Here is a 12,240-nt window from a genome sequence, read left to right on the forward strand (position 1 = left end):
ATCAATAGATACCAACCCCAAAATGATGCAGTTGTAGGGATTAACACTGGTTCAAGGGAACCAATTTCCTTTCCTGGTTGACTGATTTTGGATTGCATCCTGGACATTTTGAATATTAGGTCATGAGACTCTGGATCCTATTAAAAGCCTCCGGGGACTATTGACTTTTTTGTTTTAGCAAGGAATCAACCCAGTTAGTTTCAGATTACAAGTTCTGCTTGGCCTTCTGTGCATATTGGTTCCAATGTCAGTTCATACTTCAAAACTTTTGCTATGCTTCTTTAGGAATATTCCATACATGTAGTGCTCTGGTAAGGTATCCATTCCTCCATGTCTCTCCTCATGTCATTTCTCCCATACCCTCTGGCTGTCAAAGACACCTTTCCCAGCTCGTCAGCCAGAAATATGGGGTTCTCTCAGAGTTTCAGCTCCCTGTACTATGCAAGTGGGCCCACCCTCATGATGAAGAGGCAAGAAAAGATAGAAAGAAACAAATAATGTGGCTTTTCCCCCACTCTTCACCTAACAGCCGTCCCTTTTCTCAATGGTCAGTTTCTTCTCAGGGTTTTAAGTGCCCACAATATTGCTGTTGTATCCTAGTAAAGTTGTTCCACAACTAGGGCTGACCTCAGGACAGGACTAGGAAAGAAAATGAGAAAAACACAAACAAACAAGGATTTTCCCCCAGCTCTCCAGCTTGCAGTCACCATCAACCTTTTTTATTTGGAAACTGTGCTCAGGCCAGAGAGATGCGCTTCTTTCTGAGTCTCTGTTGACCACACCTACTATATAGTTCCCTGATTGAGACTGCCCTTGGGTCAAACTCAAGGTATAAAGATGAAAATTAACCATGAAACTCACTGTTGTTATACTGGTCGCTCATTAGATATTGTTTTATCTCCCTATTTCACCTACTATATTTACTGTTTGGAGGCCTCAGGTAATTGTTTTTGTTTTTTTGTTTGGGGTTATTTATTATTATCATTATTATTATTTGTAACCACTGGGAAAGATGGGCTCCAGTAGCCTTATTTTATCTCTGCTAGAATTAGAAGTCTCCTGGCTTTCACTTTTATTCACTGTTGTTCATTTCATTAGGCTTTGGAGAAGGAAATTTTATGATTTGGCATCACTTCATCATCTTTCCTGAAAAGTCTGCCACAATTTCATTTTAAAATAAAATAAGTGTTAATCCAAATAAATCAGGAAAGTTGGCTTGCAAACTGGGCAGGAAAAAGAGAAGGGAAGTAGGAGACTGAAAGGTTTCTCAACACGCATTAACCCACCTTTCTCCACTTCTGCCTGTGTGACTGCTTTCGTAAGGTAGAGAGGGAAATAAATAAACCTTTTGATTTCAGCTCCCTTGCTTGAAGACAGAAAATGGATTATCCTTTGTTTAACTCATGCAACAAACTTTTATTGCATGTCTAATAACACAAAGCACTTTTCCAGGTATTGATGAAAAAAGTTATATGTGGTTCTTTCTCTCAAGGAATGAATAATTCACAGGGCAGAAAAACTATGAAAATAATTATAGTGCAATATATTAAAATAACAGAAAAGAGGTTAAAAAAAAAAAAGAAGTGTTATAAGAACAACTGAGGCTGGGTGTAGTGGCTCCCCCCTATAATCTCAGCACTTTGGGAGCTGAGATGAGAGGACTGTTTGAGGTCAGGAGTTCAAGACCAACCTAATCAATATAGCAAGACCCCATCTCTTAAAAAAAAAAAAAAAAGGAACAACAGAGAAGACAATGATTAATCTGTTAAGAAAGAAGGAGGAGGCCAGGCGCGGTGGCTCACGCCTGTAATCCCAGCACTTTGGGAGGCCGAGACGGGCGGATCACGAGGTCAGGAGATCGAGAACATCCTGACTAACGCAGTGAAACCCCGTCTCTACTAAAAATACAAAAATTAGCTGGGCAAGGTGGTGGGCGCCTGTAGTCCCAGCTACACGGGAGGCTGAGGCAGGAGAATGGCGTGAACCCGGGAGGCAGAGCTTGCAGTGAGTGGAGATCACACCACCGCACTCCAGCCTGGGCGACAGAGTGAGACTCCGTCTCAAAAAAAAAAAAAAAGAAAGAAAGAAAGAAGGAGGAAGTCAGTACCTATAATGACATGTATTTGAGCTATGTGGAAAAGGAAACAGAATAATTCCAGGCACGGGGAGAAGCATGTACAAATATAAAGGGTATCAAAGAGCATGATGAGTCTGGGAAAGAGCTACAGCACTGATATGAACCCCAGGGAATACCAACATTTAGATGACAGGCAGAAGAAAACCAGCCATTTACTTCTGAGGTATCATAGAATAAAATGGAAAAATCAAAGAGGAGAGCAAATCCAGGACTATGGTTTCTGAAAGCCAGAGATGGCAGAACTCCAGGAAGTATTTAACCATGTTAAAACCGGGAGAGAGGTCAGGTAAAATGTGGACAGAAAATTAACTTTTAAAATTAACTAAGTAAGAATTTACTGGAAATCTTCGAGAGGAGTTTCACTACAGTGGTGGTTAAGTCATAAGAGTATCTCATTTCCCCTCTTTTTCTAAACCACCTCCTGGCAGTAAATCTTCAGAAGTAATTATTCAGGAACAGCTACACCATTCAAATAGAAAAGCTGTTTCAGGCTTGTATATTTCTTACTAAGTGGATGAACTTTTAACATTTAGTTTCCTTAGAAGGCGCAAAGTATTTTTCTCCCTCTACCCAAATCCACACATTATCCCCACAATTGATTTCAAAACTGCCTAGCTGATAACAGCTTCTACAACCCATTTCTTTCTTTCTAAACCATGGTTTTTGAATTTTTCATTTGATTTTCTGAAACTAGGACATAACTTATCACATACTGATGCCCACTCCCCCGAGTACTCCCTAATGTGAGTGATGGATCATTCCTCAGGACTCAATTCCAGAATTCTATGCTAGCTTCAGAGACAGACTTTCACTGGATGGGTCCCATCACATAAGGGTTTGCCTTCTTGTAATGAGTAGAACAGTATAATCAGGTTGTCAATATACGTTTAGTTAGTTAAGACACTAAATCTCTTTTTTTTTTAACCGAGTTGTAATTTATACAATAAAATGTACAATTTAAATATTAAGTTAAATCAGTTTTGGCAATTGTGATCATCTATGTAACCTCCATCCAAAACAAAAATACTGAATATTTCCATTACCCCAGAAAGTTCCCTCATGCCCATTTCCAATCAATTTCCTCTAACCCAACAGACTTCTGATTTCTATCACCACAGATGAGTTTGGGCTGTTCTTGGAGTTTACACCAAGAGAATCATCCAGCATATATATTCTTTTGTATCTGTTTTCTTTCCAACATAAATGTTTTAGGAGTTTGTTGCCTGAATCAGCAATTTTTTCCCTTTATTGCTGAGTAATAGTCTATTGCATGAATATGCCACAATGTGTTCATTCTTCTTTAATGAGCATTTGGGTTGTTGCCAGTGTAGGGCTATCACAAATATGAGGGGACTTCAAAAAGTTTGTGGAAAAATGGAATTAAAAAATAAACCTAATGGCTGGGCACAGTAGCTCACGCCTGTAATCCCAGCACTTTGGCAGTCTGAGGCGGGCAGATCACTTGAGGTCAGGAGTTTGAGACCAGCCTGGCCAACACGGTGAAATGCATCTTTACTAAAAATACAAAAATTAGCTGGGCGTAGTGGCACACAGCTGCAATCCCAGCTACTTGGGAGGCTTAAGCCTGGGAGGCGGAGGCTGCAGTGAGCCAAGAGCACACCATTCCACTCCAGCCTGGGTGACAGAACGAGACTCCATCTCAAAACAAAAACAAACCATAGGCCAGGCGCGGTGGCTTTTGCCTGTAATCCCAGCACTTTGGGAGGCTGAGGCGGGCGGATCACAAGGTCAGGACATCGAGACCATCCTGGCTAACACGGTGAAACCCCGTCTCTACTAAAAAAAATTTTAAAAATTAACCGGGCGTAGTGGCGGGTGCCTGTAGTCCCAGCTACTCAGGAGGCTAAGGCAGGAGGATTGCGTGAACCCAGGAGGTGGAGCTTGCAGTGAGCCGAGATCGCACCACCACACTCCAGCCTGGACGACAGAGTGAGACTCCGTCTAAAAAAAAAATAAATAAAAATAAAATAAAATAAAAATTTAAAAACTATAAATTTTATTTATCGACATAGCTCCATCAAGTTCAAGACACATTTTAAAGTGATGATACCAGTCATTTAGTCCATCCCGAAACAACTGAAGTTGCTGGGAATGTAAGCATGTCAATGCAGTCATTTTTACTTTTTTTTTTTTTTTTTTTAAGGAGCAGGAGTAGATAACTTTGTTTGTATGGGGATCAAGATAGTTGCTCTGCTGTTGGTTTGAGAACTTCAACTCCAAGAGCAGGTTCAGGGTTCTCTTTTAATTCAAGACCAGGCTTGTAAATTAAGCTGCCTTAAAGAAAAAAGAAGCACTGCAGATGAAAGAAGGGTATAGGAAAAACAAACACAGACTTTTAAGAATGAGCAACAAGATAGGCATCGTGGCTTACGCCTGTGATCCCAGCACTTTGGGAGGCCAAGGCATGTCAGAGGATCCTTTGAGGCCAGGAGTTCAAGACCAGATAGGCAACATAACAAGACCCCACCTCTACTTAAACACACACACACACACACACACACACACACACACACAAATTAACTGGACATGGTGACACACACCTGTAGTCCCAGGTACTTAGGAGGCTGAGGTGGGAGGATCACTTGAGCCCAGGAGTTGGAGGTTGCAGTGATCTATGATCACAGCACTACACTCCAGCCTGGGTGACAGAGAGAGACCCTGTCTCAGAAAAATAAAAGAAACGAGCAGCAGCACAAAGGTCATTGGGAAATTCTTAGCCAAAACCAACTTTGGCAGTCTGGTTAGAGGAAAAGTCTCTCTCTGATTCTATTACTTAGAATCTATTAGAGAATGAATCCCGAAATAGGTTTCATTTATCCTTGGTATCTGAGTTTTAAAACAAAAAGCAAAAAAACTCCACGATCTTGGATTCATGTCAATTTAATAATCATTTTGGGGGTGGAAAGGGCTACTCTGTCCCAGGCCCAGGGCTACTTTTAGGATAAGTTCTCTTTTCAGAAAGAGAAACACTAGGTATGACTAGTATCCCTTTTGCATATAATCACTTTGTGGGATGGCAGATGGTTCTAGGTTAGGAGTTTCCAAGCTCTAGTCTACTTTGAACACTCTTCAAACCATACTAGAAAGTTAGCCCTTTTCTAGAAACAAAGTGGGTACCTAGGAACAAATTCAGGTATGTTCAGTGAAGATAGGGCTACTCAAATCAATTCAAATAGCAACTGAAAATGATAGCCAAGGTTGTCACATAGTGATCAAGATGCTCTGCCTACCATTTACATAGACGTAAAAGTTCACTTTCATGCAGTTGGTATAGTCTTTTGGTGAGAGTTAAAGGGGGATAAATAGTATCTTCCATACTGAACAGGCCTGTTAACTGAATACCTTGGAAGCTATTTCCTTGGAAGCTGACTTTTGCTTTCCTTTTACTTCAGTTAGCATCAGGAACTCATTGCTTTGTTGGCGCCAGATATTTCCCAATTCTGTCTTCAGAAGAGTCTGTTATTAAGAAATGCTGGCCAGGCGCAGTGGCTCACACCTGTAATCCCAGCACTCTGGGAGGCCGAGGTGGGCGGATCACCTGAGGTTGGGAGTTCAAGACCAACCTGGTCAACATGGTGAAACCCCTTCTCTACTAAAAATACAAAAATTAGCCGGGCATGGTGGCAGGTGCCTGTAATCCCAGCTACTAGGGAGGCTGAGGCAGGAGAATCGCTTGAACCTAGGAGGCAGAGATTGCAGTGAGCCGAGACCGCACCATCGTACTCCAGCCTGGGGGACAAGAGAGACTTCATCTCAAAAAAAAAAAAAAGAAATGCTTAAGCACCCATTTTTTCAAGTGACTGGAAAAAGCAGGAAAATTTAGTGTTCATGGTAAGAAAATGTTGTCATTATGCTTCCACGTATTCACAGAGTACCCCCTTTCCAGAATGAGCTACTCGGCTGTGTGAGAAAGCCTCTTGTTCATCCAGCTTTGGCAAAGAGATATTACCTGGGGAGCCACAAAATACTCCTTCACGACGCAATGGGAGTTTTGTAGTAATTCTTCAGCACAGTTGCCTTCTACTACATTGTCGGATCTCAGGTACAGACATCTGCCCTCCAGGACCGACTCCATGGGCTCCACCTGTCGGTGTCCACAGCGTGGAGCCCATGGGCGAAGATGATGGCTTTCTCCAGCTGCACCACTGCCTCATGACTTCCCAAGTCCACAGGCACTAGAGGCTCCAGGGGCTCAATCACCTCAGCCATGATCCAGCCACTGCCCTGAGGATCTGCCTTGGAGGTGAAGCCCCGGCACCCATCCAGGCACAAACACCCACACTCACCCTTTTTCCATTATTAACTAAAGAAAAATGGGTGACCTTTAGAGATTTTTTTCAAGATTAGGAAGCAAAAGAAAGTCAGAAGAAGCCAGATAAGAACTCTAAGGTGGATGCCTATGGACACTCTTGCAAAATTGCCCTTGTGCGATAAGAGGAATGAACAGACACATTGTTGTGGCGGAGAAGGACTCTCTGGTGAAGCTTTCCCAAGTGTTTGCCTACTAAAGCTTTGGCCGACTTTCTCTAAATACTCTCATAATAAGCTATTATCATTTTTTGGCCCTCCAGAAAGTCAACAAGCAAAATCCCTCAAGCATCCCCAAAAACTATTGCCATGGCTTCTGCTTTTGACAGGTCCGCTTTTGCTTTGACTGCACCACTTCCACCTCTTGGTAGCTATTGCTTTGATCATACTTTGTCTTCAGGATTGGACTGCTAGTCACATTTCTTCTCCTATTACAGTTCCTCAAGGAAATGCCTCATCATCTTGATCTCACTTATTTAAAACTTCCACTTAAAGCTCTGCTCTTGCCTGCAGCCAATCTAGATGCAATAGTCTTGACATCCATTAAATAGTTTGTCAACTTTAATTTTATCAGTCAGAATTTGGTAAGGCTGAACCAAATGAGGTGTCTATACATTGGCTATTGCTGCTGTTAGTCATCAGTTTCAAAAATTGATGTAGATGGTCTGCTTCTGAAGATGAAGGGCTTTGTGGTCAGCACTGTCTCATCCCTTCTCAATACAACTTATCCGTTTGTAAACTGCTGATTTCTTTGGGTCACTATTGCCATGCTTTTTTGTAACACGTCAATAATTTCACCATTCTTCTACCCAAAGTTCACATAAATGTAATGTCTGTTCTTGCTTCAATTTTAGCAGAATTGATGCTGCTCTGAAATGGATTCTTTTCAAACAGATGTATTAGTGTCTCAAGCTAGATACTGTTCGGACATGTTATTAACAAGTTAGTCATGAGTTTATATTTTAGTGCAAAAAAATTTTGAACTCTGATATGGTTTGGCTCTGTTGTCTCCACCCAAATCTCATCTCGAATTGTAATCCTCACGTGTTGAGGGAGGTAGATAATTGGATCATGGGGGCAGTTTCTCCCATGCTGTTTTCGTAATAGTGAGTTCTCATGAGATCTGATAGTTTTATAAATGGCAGTTTCACTGTGCTTTCACTCTCTTCTCTCTTGTCACCATGTAAGATGTGCCTGCTTTCCCTTCTGCCATGATTGTAAGTTTCCTGAGGCCTTCCCAGCCACGGGGAACTATGAGTCAACTAAACCCCTTTCCTTTATAAATTACCCAGTCTCGGATTATATATATATGTGTGTGTGTGTGTGTGTGTGTATATTTTATATATATATATATATATGTATATATATATTTTTTAAGATGGAGTATCACTCTGTCGCCCAGGCTGGTGTGCAGTGGTGTGATCTTGGCTCACTGCAATCTCTGCCTCCCAGGTTCAAGCGATTCTCCTGTCACAGCCTCCTGAGTAACTGACACTACAGGCATGCGCCACCACGCCCAGCTAATTTTTGTATTTTTATACAGGGTTTCCCCATGTTGGCCAGGCTAGTCTCCAACTCCTGTCCTAAAGTGATCTGCCCCACCTCGGACTCCCAAAGTGCTGGGATTACAGGTGGGAGGCACTGTGCCCAGCCTCAGGTAGTATCTTTATAGCAGTATGAAAATGGACTAATATAAACTCCATGGATATTTTTTCATAACACACATTTCCCGTAAACTTTTTGAAGAACCCTCATGAGGCTGTTACAACATTCTTGTTCAGTCTTTTTTGTGGCCATATATGTGTTCATTTTCCTTGAGTAAATACCTAGAAGGGGTATTACTGGTCACAGGGCAGGTATATAATTAGCTTTATAAGAAACTGCCAAAACTTTTCCAAGGTGGTTGTATCATTCTACATTCCTATCTACAGTGTATAGGAGTTTCAGTTGTTCCAGATGTTCAGTACTGGAATAGGCTTTTTTATGTTGGTATTGTCAAGCTTTTTTGTTTTAACCATTCTAGTGGGTATGCTATCATTAGATTTTTTTTTTTTTTTTTTGAGACGAAGTCTCGCTCTGTCGCCCAGGCTGGAGTGCAGTGGTATGATCTCAGCTCCCTGCAACCTCTGCCTCCCGGGTTCAAGCGATTCTCCTGCCTCAGCCTCCCAAGTAGCTGGGATTACAGGCGCCTGCCACCACGCCCGGTTAATTTTTTGTATTTTTAGTAAGATGGGGTATCACCGTGTTAGCCAGGATGGTCTTGTTCTCCTGACCTTGTGATCCGCCCACCTTGGCCTCCCAAAGTGCTGGGATTACACGCGTGAGCCACTGCGCCCAACCTATCTCATTCAGATTTTTAATTTGCATGTTCCTGATGACTAATAATATTGAGAACATTGTGCTTATTGGCCATTTGCATATATTCATTTGTGAAGTATGTGCCTTCAGGTTTTTTTAATCTCCATGGTTTCTTGCCAAGCCAACAAATTTTCTATGCATACAGAAAGGTCATCTATAACATTAGTTTCCTATTCCTGCTGTAACTAATTACCACAATTAGTAGCTTAAAACAACATGAATTTATTATTTTCAGTTCTGTAGATCAGAAGTCCAGCATAAGTCTCACTGGGTTAAAATCACTGCGTCATTAGGGCTGTGTCCATTTCACAAGCAAAATACATTCATTCACCCCCTTCTAAGATCCTCCCAAAGTCTCAACACACTGCAGCATCAATTCAAAGTCCAAAGTCTCATCTAAATCTCATGGATTCAAAAATCTCAATCTTATTATCAAAATCTAAATTTGGTATGGGTGAGACTCTTGGTATAATCCATCCTGAGGCAAAATTCCTCTCCATCTTTGGACCTATGGAATTAGAAAAGAAATCCCCTGCTCCCAACATACAAGGACGGGACTGCCGTAGAATATAGTTACAGATATTCCCATTCAAAATGAAAGAAAGTGAAAGGGAAGACATCATTGGTCCCAAGCAATTTTGAAATCCAGTTAGGCAACCTGGAATACGTCTCCGCATGGGCAGAATTCTGTAAAGTTCTCAGTTCCACCCTACAGGACTGCCCCTTTGCCCTCAGAGTCATCCTTCCTTTTTCAAAAAGAGTAACCAGCATGTATTTAAAGCTGAGTAGTTCCACTGGCTTGTTTCCTGCCTGTAGAATTTTGGGGCTCTGATAGCCTTCTTTCACTTCATCCTCTCATTTCTTTTCTAATTCCATACATCCACAAATGAAGAGGAATTTTGCCTCCTCTTTGAGTCTTTCACTTCATCCTCTCTCTCTCTCCCTTTGAGTTGCTGCTGACGTAGAATTCTCAAAAACCTTGTGGGTCTACTGTATAAGTACAGAGACTCACTCCATTAGACAAGAGGCTCCTCCACAGATCTTGCCTAGATCATCCCATCTCTATTTCTGGCTTCTACTTAGATGCTAAGGGAATCTACAAGTCACACCTCTTGATCTCTTCAGCCTTTCGTGTGAGTGAATGCTCTGACCTTTTGATCTTTCTGAGGTTTCAGCAAAAGGTTGTGCAGTGACTCCTTTGGCTTTTTCTCTAGAGCACATTTTCCTGACAGTGAAACTCCTGACTTTAGCACCCTTTGCCACTTGGGTAGACTAAGAATTTCCAAAATCATCAAGTCCTGGTTCCTTTTTGTTTAACAGGTCTCCACTTGATTTATGTCTCTACTTTCAAATTTTGCTATTAGTGGCAAAAAGAAACTAGGCCATACCTTCAACACTTTGCTTGGAAATCTCTTCAGTTAAACATCCAAGTTCACAAGTCCTCCTTTCCACCTAATTGCAGTACACAAGCCTACCGAGCTTTCTGCCACTATAATAGGGATCCCTTTTCCTTCAATTCCCAACATTTTCCTCTGAGCCAGCACCTTTAATGCATTTTCACCATCTGTTCACAATGATTTAGATATTCTCTAAAATGATAAATGTTTTCTCTATCCTGCTCCTCACTTTTTTCTAAGTCTAATAGAGTCATTAACATCCATATTTTTATTGTCATGGCAATCTAGGCTTTTTCTATCATGCACCTCAAAATTCTTCCAGATGTGCTCACTGCATAGTTCCAAAACTACTTCCACATTTTCAGGTATTTGTTACAGCAGCACCCCACTTCCAGTACCAAAATCTGCATTAGTCGTCTATTGCTGCTGTAACAAAGTACCACAAACTTAGAGGAAAATACAACATTCATTTCTTTATCTTACAGTTATGTAAGTTAGAAGTCCAAAACTGGTCTCACTGGGCTAAAATCAAGATATCAGTAGGGCTACAGTCCTTTCCGGAGGCCAGAAGGGTGAATCCTTGCTTTTTCCAGTTTCTAGAGGTTACCACATTCCTTGACTCATGGCCCTCTTCCCCCATCTCCAAATACAGCAACACTGCATCTCTGACCTTGTTTCCATCATCACATCTCTTACTGACACCTCTTCTGCATCCCACTTTCATTTTCAAGAAGTGTATCCTTAAAGTGACCACCTGAATGATCCAGAATAATTTTCCTATCTGCTGTTTAGCAATTATAATTCTCTTTTGCCATGTAATGTACATATTCACAGGTCCTAGGAATTGGGACATGGACATCTTTGGGTCACTATTATCCTGCCTACCACATCTACTGATCACTTAAAATGAACTATTAATAGAAATACACCATAATTCAAGGTAGCCTAGCAAAACTCAAAGTATTGACAGCTAAAAGAAACAAACAAAAAACTCTCAATGACTAATTTATTTAAAATTGTTCAAAATATTAGTGAATCTAGCAACCTAACTGAAGGTTTTCTGTTTTTTGTTTGTTTGTTTGTTTGTTTTACTTGTGGTAGATACCATTAGATAACACCCATTTTCAACCCCTTCTCCCTTTTCTGTCTCTAATACGTGGGCTATAAAATACTAAATACTTTCCTGGCTTCCTAAGGATAGTTATATAACACAGTTGTGCCCAGTGAAATCTAAAAATTGCCTTGGGAAAAGATACTGCGTTCCTGATAAAAGAGGCAGATGGCGTGGCCTTCCCTGGCTTCCTTCCCAGTACCCCTCTAGCCTTGAATGTGGTATACTGCCAGTAATTCGGGCATCTATTTTGCAATAATGGAGAATGTCCAAAGAATTCAAGAGACACTACCCCTGACATTGCTGAATGACTGAGCCAACACCAGCTACTCTATGCCTCTAGACTTACGGTTATATGAGAAAAAACAAACTCCCATCCTGTTTATGTCACTGTTTACATCTGCTTTTCTGTTATTTTCAGCTGAAAGTTTTCCTAATTGAAACTACATTCCACACCACTACAGGTTAAACACAAGCACCCTCCTCTAAACATTTATTCTGTTATATAAAACCAGATTCACTTCAATGAGTTATAGTAATTAAGAAGGCAACTACTTTAAAAATAATGTTTATTATACACTTAGAACTATAAACTATATATACTTATTCTAGGACATTTGCAAATTATAAAAAGTTTAAAGAAAACAAATATCAGCCACAATCCCAACCATCCAAAGTCTGTGTAACTTCTATCCATACTTTATATATATATATATATATATACACACACACACAAAATGTTCTTTTTTTTTTTTTTCTGAGACTGAGTCTCACTCTATCACCCAGGCCGAAGTGCAGTGGCACAATCTCGGCTTATCACAACCTCCGCCTCTCAGGCTGCAGCGATTCTCCCGCCTCAGCCTCCCAAGTAGCTAGAATTACAGGAGCATGCCACCAACGCCTGGCTA

General features: G+C 41.0%; 1 protein-coding gene and 1 pseudogene across 1 annotated transcript in view; both read right to left on the minus strand.

The window, feature by feature from the left end:
- The window catches only part of COPG2 (coatomer protein complex subunit gamma 2), a 143,335-nt gene that overhangs the window by 111,720 nt on the left and 19,375 nt on the right, over positions 1–12,240 (minus strand). The gene's annotated exons all lie outside the window — the stretch shown is intronic.
- Positions 6,007–10,631, minus strand: LOC112620563 (annotated as a pseudogene).

Source organism: Theropithecus gelada, chromosome 3 (genome assembly GCF_003255815.1).
Source record: "Theropithecus gelada isolate Dixy chromosome 3, Tgel_1.0, whole genome shotgun sequence".
In the NCBI taxonomy this organism is placed as follows: Eukaryota; Metazoa; Chordata; class Mammalia; order Primates; family Cercopithecidae; genus Theropithecus; species Theropithecus gelada.